This window comes from Anser cygnoides, chromosome 3 (genome assembly GCF_040182565.1).
Source record: "Anser cygnoides isolate HZ-2024a breed goose chromosome 3, Taihu_goose_T2T_genome, whole genome shotgun sequence".
Lineage (NCBI taxonomy): Eukaryota > Metazoa > Chordata > Aves > Anseriformes > Anatidae > Anser > Anser cygnoides.
Genome location: NC_089875.1, coordinates 65,372,686 through 65,381,346, shown reverse-complemented (window position 1 = coordinate 65,381,346; position 8,661 = coordinate 65,372,686). Strand labels below are relative to the sequence as shown.

Below are 8,661 nucleotides of genomic sequence, written 5' to 3'. Positions count from 1 at the left end.
CGGGTGTACCATGACTCTGATGCCTTTGGTAGAAAGGCAAGGCAGTCTAGTCAAGGATGGTGAAAACATGGGCATAGACCTCAACTCCAACTTCTCTCTACTTCAGTCAGTTAAGTGAAGTCCTGAGTGACAATTGGCATACAACCTTTTCTTCCCTTCAAGACCAAACACTTCATCTACTACAATACATGGAATCCATCCAATTTGCTCTAACACATGGCCCCATCATCCTGCCTGCATGCTCCCAGCTCTGACCTCCCAGTTTGCATGGCACTGTGTAGTGGTTGAGCCTGCCCAGCCAGCTGGCTGGGGTGAATCAACAAGCTGGAATTGACAAAACATTTTTCCTGACATATTTAGAATATTTCACGAGGGAGAAATCCCTTGAGATTCAACATCTGATTCTTCAGACTGCCCTAGGAGATTAAAATAAAGGAGAAGACAACATTAAGTCATGCATATTCTGATTAAAAACAAACACAATGGGTCAGATTCCATCCTCGATTGCAGCCACACTGAAGTCTCTGTGGTTGCATGAGAGTAAGTGAGGACAGAGTTTGACCTGGTGCCTTGAAACAAAAATATTATAAATGATAGGCAAGCACAAATGTGACTGTAAAGCTGCAGCATGTTTCATCTGAGAAAACTTGAGAGAGAAAGAGATCTTATATTGGGGAGATTTAATTCCTCAAAGATGAAGAAAGATGAGAAATAATTATTTACAAAAAGTCAGTTTGGAATGACAGAGTAAGGTGGGTTTTTGTCATCCAAAATCTATGCATATTGTGTGGCAAATGATTAAATAAACAGATTGCTGCTCAAGCAAGTTGCTTTCAATTTGAGAAGACAAAGCCACTAGAATAATCTCTACCCACTAAAAGAAAATTGTTTGGTCACACTATGACCACACAGAAGGCGCTGCTCACCAGCAGAATTTGCCTGCAAGATGACTTCTTTGACAAAGAAGCATCTCCATACCTGTTCAGTGCAGACAGCACCAGGCAGGCTGAAGGTACACAGACCTCTGCTGACTCCAGAGGAGGCCTGTGCTGATGAAACAAGAGAAGATTTCATGCACTCTTTTGTCTCTCTATCCATTCAGCTTTCTTTCCTGAAACTCTGACAGAAGTTGGAGTTTAAAGATCTCCCCTTATGCACCCACAAGAGCTGTTTTATAACTCTTCAGTAGTAGCCTAGACCCAGATAGGCATGCAAATCATGCCCACTGATGCCAAAGGGGTAGAAATCACAGAAACAAGAAGAAAGTTTCCATGTTCCTAAGCCTTGTCTGTGACCCAAGTGGGCCCATCCTGAAGCTCCTGTGTAGTCTCTTGCCTGTTTACATTCATACCCATCTGCTAGCATGGCACTGAACCCACTTACCACATAGTCCATCATTTTCACCAGAGCTGATGATAGATCTGAAATGGCAGCCTGCATGACTTTATAAAAGGCTGTGATTTACTGCGTGTCCGCACATGTAGTGTCTTCGGAGTTCTGTGTAGTATCATCCTATCTGCTTAATCTCACTGTCCAAGGGTTAGGATTTTTTGTTTTGTTTTGTACTTTCTAAGCGCCTGCTCTGTCATCTGTGTACCACATTGCACTCCATATTCATCAAAGATATTTAGCTCTCGACAGGGTGAGTGCTTTAGGACTCTAAGATTTCTATCAAAGCCCTAGCTCTTCTTAAAGCAAGAACTTGCATTTACCTCATACACGCAAAATACATGTTTTTCTCAGGGCCTGCCAGCTCAGCAAACACAGCTGACATCTTTTTTTCTTTTTAGTTTGGTGTCTTGTTTCATCCTTACTAACAGCCTTCAGAATTGTACTTTAATGAAGGGACAATTAGACCCAGTCTATAGCAAATGAGGAAAAAAAGGAAAAGAAAAGAAAAAAAAAAAAAACTCATCTGTAATGAAACCCTTCTAGAAATTCTCTCTTTATGAAGGGAGTCCAGCAGTTCTGCAGCAAGGGAGAGGAAGTTATGCAGTTGGTATTTAAATATTTTCTTTGGTTTCAGTGTGACTCTGGGTGAGACTTTAGCTTTTGCCATATTTTCATCATCACCAAAACAGAAAAGAACTGAAATTTTTGCTCTGGATCATTTTACCTATGTCATTAGACAGTTTCCAAGATCAGGACCCCACTGTGCACTGAGTATACTCATGGTGGGAGGTAATCTCAGCTGCAAAGTACTTACCACTAAATAGAAGAGAAAAAGGATGGAACACAGCTAAATATTGAAAGATGCAGGGTCATGGAGCAAGACACTGAATGCATTTCCCCTGCTTTCTTACCCTATTTCTTATTATGGTTACACATTGCTATTCTGAGAGGAATAAAGCTGAAATTGCTCACCTGAAGGAGGCAAGAATCCCATTGATTTCAGCTGCTAGAGGGTGCTGTCCTGAAGGGAACCACCCCATAGTAGGCCTTTCTCTCATCTGATACTGCCTATGACAAGCAGCTGCACTCAAAGTGGGAAGTTCAAGTCTTGTGATACCATCCCCTTCCTCACCAGCCAGCAGAGAGATATGTAAACTGCAGAGGAGAAATGTGCCTCCCCGGAGCTGCAGCCAAACTCACCGTGTCTCTGGGGACCATCAAAGGTCAGACCATCACTTTGCCAACACATAATGCAGCTACTGGCATAGAGTCAAAATCTGGCCCCAGGAATGCTATACAAATAATACACGAGCTTTAAACTGTGGGGTTCTTACTCTGTATGCATGCAAGAAATTGGAGAAATGGAGGATAATTAATAATGTTTGCATTGTTCCATGAGGAGGGATGAGGACGTGGCTCCAAGAGTATTTTCAAAAACTGTTCTTAGAGATGTCTTCTGCAATGCTAGTCTCTTGGCCAGCTCTCCGTGAAAGAGCCCACGTAAGTATAGTTAGTGCTGTTAAGCCAGCCCTGCACTGAATAGACTAGTTAGGAGACAAGAAAACAAAAGGCAGTGAAATGCAAAGAACCATGTTAAAAGAACCTTATTAAATGGACGAAGCCCCAAAGTTTCCAAGTAAATGTCTGTTTTATGAAAGCAAGCAAGCAAGCAAGCAAGAAAGAAAGAAAGAAGGAGGAAAAGGAAAAAAGGTTTATCAATTCTGAAACAGCTGCTGTGCAGACCCAGTTCCCATCTATACTGCAGATATACAACTTCCTCATTGTTCATATCTCCCTCATCTTCTTGGCTGGGAAACATGCCTACCACTGGCCCAAGGTTTGCTGCGAAAGAAGCTTATGAATATTCAGTTATTCTTGTATGTTGCCCTCCTTGCAGACATAGATGTGAATGAGAACGGTAGAGCCAAGGCCAGAGCTTCCCGCTTGTTGATAAGAATCAGAAAATAGCATTTATGTTTAAGTCAAAAGAAATCTGGTAGGTATGGTGCCAGGACAAATAGACCTACTGGTGTCACTTTAAAGTACAGAAAAAAAGGAATAGCTAAATTTGTTTTACATTATTATAAGGGTTTTTTCTTAGTGATCCTGAAAACTGATGTAATGTCTCTGCATGCCAGCCTCAAGTGCCAAATCTAGCCACAATTTATGGGGTAGATAATAAGAGAATTACCATTTAATAGTCACATATCAACAATCTGTCAAATTAGTGATGAGAAAACCTCTAGGAGAGGCATCTAGGCTTCTCAGACTAGCTGAAGACATATGTATTCTCCCCACCACTAGGTCCCTCAATGACCCTTCTGACAACAGGCAGGCACCAAGCTGGTTGAAGAGTCTTCACAGCCTATACAAAACACAGGTTTCTCAGTTACTGAAAGCTGTGTGGTGATTTTTGAAGTATCAGTTCTCAATGCTGACCTGGCTTCATCAGCAGCAGGGCCCTCTGAAAGTGGCTTTCAACTTGACTGTTTTAGCCTCAAAATACCTATGCTTTGAGCTGCCCATGAGAGAAAAAAATAAGATCTCACCACATCTTGCCATCAAACTCCAAATTGTGGAGAACTCAGTTTAAAACTGCATTAAATCTCTAAGTTGGTTGTTTGCTGTATATACCACAGAAGAACTAGACAAAACAACCAGATAACTTACCTTTTGGCAGTAATAGAAGTGTTAGTACCATAGAGCAAGTTAATCTCCTGTTGATTTGTGACAACAGTACAGATTTGCAGCAAATCCAAAGCTCAGTGATAACTTCACAGCTTGACCCTTGGGTAGAATTAAAAACAGACCTTGTTCTGACAAAATGTAATCAGAACTGGTGACTATGCTGGGACTCCTGGATGGACTCACAGTAAAGCACAGTAAAGCAGAGGCAGGAAGAGCTGGGAATATGACACGATCTGAAATGAGTGTGGCTGTGTGTTTGCATGTGTATGCATATATCTATGCTTATCTGTATCTCATCATAACTGATATACAGTAGACAGCACGGTATACTTTCCTCCAAAATCCTACAAATAGGGCTCTGCTCTGGTTGTGAAGAACAGCTCATGATCCCAGAACCGTCTCCTGTGTTTAATGCTGTGATGTATCTCTTATAGGTATGAAAATGCATCTGGAAAAATCACATTAATGCTAGGTTTACTTAGAATTAGAATGATGATCAAAGTTAGAGGTTAGGCTTGAAAAATACATATCTGGTTAGCCAAAATTTCTTCACCAAATTTTCCTGTTGGATTCTTTTGCTTGTCAGCTTACTTGCTTCAGAGGCTACAAATATTTTGCCTGTCAAAATTGAGCTAGACCCAATTTTCTTGTTAAAACTGTCTGTAAGAGTGACAACTAGTTGGTATTCAAAAATAATGAGGTTTGCTGTTCTACAGGCTTTTCTTTAGACTCCAGTCAGATTTAGCTGGGACACACAGAGATATTTTTTTCTCTGTAGGGACACCTATCTTCATTAAGCTCACAGAAATGAAATTGACTTCTTAAGCATCCCTACTTTTCTCAGAATCTTGGTAGAAATAAAAATTATTAGGAACAAGAGAAGAAAAAAGATAATATAGCTGTAAAAGCTTCCCTTCCACAAGAAACCAAGTTTAAAGTATTTGCTAAAAGTTGCTAAGACAAATAAAATAGTTTTATTGCTTTTCCAAGCACCAAAAAGACAATAATGTTTAAGCAATCATTTTCCATCTGCCTGTTCCTCATTTCTCTTCCTGCCAATACTGATTTCCATAAAAACTTATCAGGAGGATGAGTAGCCTCTCAACAAACACTCCAAAACCAATAAAAGCCCGTTACACTAGCACGGCTAGCACGGGTATGGCTTTTGTCTGCAGTGCCCACTGCTCTCTGGGATGTGGTGACAAAGCCTAATATGCTTTCTCTCACTAGTGAGTGGAGAGCAGCTGCTGATAAAGAGGATCATACTCTGGGAAGGGAATGAGTTTTTAAGTAATCTGGGCAACGACAGGCTTGAGGGCTCTGCAGCTTGTAAGCAGCATGGACACTCGCTGACCTTGCTTTCTTTGCTTCATTTCACCTGATAAATGAGTGTAGTGCACTGGGAGTATGGGTCTCCCTGCCCACGGCGGTGCAAATCACTTCAGTGAAGGGATAATTGAGTAAGTGAGAGGATTTGCCCAGAGACCTTTCACATGGTTGCAGTTGCAAAGGGTAACCACTTCCTCAGCCTGTCTGGCCTCTGAAAGGTGAGTCAAGTGGGGATCAATGCAGGCACTGACAGAGCAACAAGAAAGGAAAGGAGAAAACCCCTCAGCTAACAATGAGCAAGCAGACCCATGGCTATGACACACTGGCCAAGTGTGTGGTCACACCAAGCCAGCTTTATCTGAGTGTGTGTAGACGCAGCTCCTATTCCTTTGTCTGGGGAATCACAGGCAGAAATACGGCAGCTGTATTTCTGACACACCATAAGGATGGCCAGCACATGTGTGCTGTGTCTGGGTGCATCAGACTTGCTGGGCATATGCAGATAGCTCTGTGGGGCATGCAGAGGCAGGCCTGGATGCTTGGCTGCATCAGGAAAGATGAGGGAGTGGAGAAAGAAAGAGGGCCTGCAACTCTCGTACACATCTCCGTAAATTAATGTTCTCTAGAAATGACTTGGAATTGTATTACAGGTGCAGGTATGCTCTCACAGTGGAACAAACTGAGTGTGAACCCGCCTTTTGCCCACATGGTGAAGGTGGTGGTGCACACCTCTTCTCGTGCTGCCTGGAGTGGACAGCGGAGGAAGAGCCAAGGTTTGTGCCAATGAGTTACTTGAGCAAAAGCTCTGGGGTTCATTTTTTCTCAAAGTTTGGAGGTGTGACATTTTGTGTTTGTGGCTCGGTTGGTTGGTTGGTTGGTTTGGTTTGTTCATTTGTTTTTTGGGAAAAAAAAAAAAGACTATCTTCATGTAGGAAAGCTAATTTTAGTTTTTTTTTTTTCCAGACTCCAGGTGATCTGGACGTAAATCAAAAAATGTTGTTCAGGATCCAAGCTGAATAGTTCGGGTTTTAATACAATATTTCAGTGTGAAACCAAAACAAATGTTAAACCTTGGAAGCTGTATAAAATTGAATTGTCATTATCTAGTCAGTTTTTATTTTAAGCACCTTGAATCGTAGTGAAGACAATAAGAAATGAAAATGCTCAACTATTTCAGGATTCAGCCTATAGCAGTGTAGGACACACTCAGCACAGGCTGTTGATTGTAGCCATCCTTCATGGCAGTCATTCATTATATAATTTCAAAGGTAACTTAAACATGTGCCAGAAACTTTGGAGAGACTAGTCCTTGGTGAAATGGGCTCTGGACCAAATCTTTACTTTAATGATAATGCTTTAGAATAAAATATTTTTTGGTTCAGAACATGAGAACATGTGAATCTCTCTTTGGCTCTCACCTTTTAAAGAAAGAGATGAAATTTAAGTTTTATGAAAATTAATGCAAGTAATTAAATGCTAAAACAATAACAAGTATATACTGTTACAGCTCATGAAAAATCATAAGGAAAGGTGAATGTATCCAGACAGTTTTTAATAAAGACTTGATTCTGTACACACATTTGTGCAAGTAGTTTTTAATCATTTGATAGATCCAAAGAAATCAATAGCTCTATTCACAAAACAGAACTGATTTGCATGAATAATATTATGTATTTGCAGAAGATGAGGTATACATTTATGTTAAAGCTAATCTGTAGTAATAAGGCTTATCTGTAGCTTGACAATTTCTTCAGAGTCATTTGATGTTTCTGAATATGTTGCCTTTTTTTTCTGGAAAACACTGAAATCACAAAGTCATAAAGAGAAGTGTAGATCAAGACTGGAAAACAACCAGAGGTCTCAAACTGTCAAAACTGTCAATGGTTCCAGGAGATTTTCATCTTAAAAATGCCAGGTAAGTTTTTTACCAATCATTCTATGTAGTAAAAAAATTAATTCACTGGCTTATTAGCATTGCCTTAAAATAAACAGTTTGCAATGGCTAAAAAAAGATTGATGTCCTTTAGTTGATTGATGAAAAGAAGTTAAACATAAAATATGAAAAGCAGGCATGTGAAGCCATGCAGCTTTCTGTGCCGGTGCAGCATGAGTACAGGCTGAACTGTGGAAAGAATGTCTGATGGTACAAATCCTGCCTTCAGTCCGGTGTAAGACTTCTGCTCCTCTCCACCTGGCTGTTGGACAGCCTCCATCTGCAGTTTTTCCTGCCCCATCTGTTGGTGCTTTGCACAAGGCCATTACAGGGTTTGGGTCTGCTGCCTGAGTTGCTTTACCCATCCCTTCTCTGAAGCCTGTTGAGAAACTCCTGTGAGGGCCTTTGCCTTAGGTGAGCTAATTGATAGACTTGTTTCTTCCAACTCTAGGGTGCATACCCCTTGCAGTTTTCACAAAATCACAGAATGGTTGGGGTTGGAAGGGACCTCTGAAAGTAATCTGGTCCAACCTCCCTGCTCAAGCAGGGACAAAGAGTTTAGGTTCCCCAGGACCTTCCTGCTTGGCTGTTTGCATATCCAGGATTTTCAGCTGTGGGTTTCTGAACAGACCATTTAACTGGGACCCTAACCAGGCTGACTTCTTGCTAACTCTGCTCAACTTAAATCTTTCCTCTCCTCACTGTGCCCCACACCCAAAAGTCTTGAGATCTCTCTTAGAAGACTCAATCATTTTCTTACACAGGCCTGTTTTTTGTTTGTTTGTTTGTTTGTTTGTTTGTTTTCCACATACTGGCAGTTAAAATAGTTTCTACCAAATGTTACTGCCAGTCTCTCATATTAAGGTCATGCTTTTTCCACTCTGTTATTTCTGACCATTAGTTTATTTTCCTTTGGGTATAGTAAAAACAGAAGAAAGAATTTAAAAAGAAGGGGGGTGGGGGGTGGGGATTTTTTCCCCGTATATTAAGATGCTAGGTTGGTAGCACCCTGCTTGGTAGTCCTTATGGAGTACACGTGTTCACCTGGATAGGAATATTCAGTGGGAACTTGTTTGTATAAAAATTAAATAAATAAATTTAACAGTGATCTTTGCTGGTCTTCTGATTTGCTGTTATTAATTAGTATGCTACAGGCATCACAGAAGACATGAATATTAAAGAACAATTGTTAACATTTTGATGTTTTGTCAGTACTGTGTGTCATAACATCTTCCTACTGGGATGCAGTGTGATGACACTGTGTCAAAACAGAACATTGTCACCCTGTGCTAAAATGTTGCAATGTGATGACATTTAGA

The 8,661-nt window shown here is 40.8% G+C and overlaps 1 long non-coding RNA gene across 1 annotated transcript; it reads left to right on the top strand.

The window, feature by feature from the left end:
- The first annotated feature begins 1,958 nt into the window (after positions 1–1,958).
- On the top strand, positions 1,959–7,331 carry LOC106032440 (uncharacterized). The gene is made up of 3 exons (XR_001204854.3): positions 1,959–2,615; positions 6,060–6,182; positions 6,373–7,331. It is a non-coding gene; the product is annotated as an uncharacterized lncRNA (long non-coding RNA).
- The last annotated feature ends 1,330 nt before the right edge of the window (positions 7,332–8,661 follow it).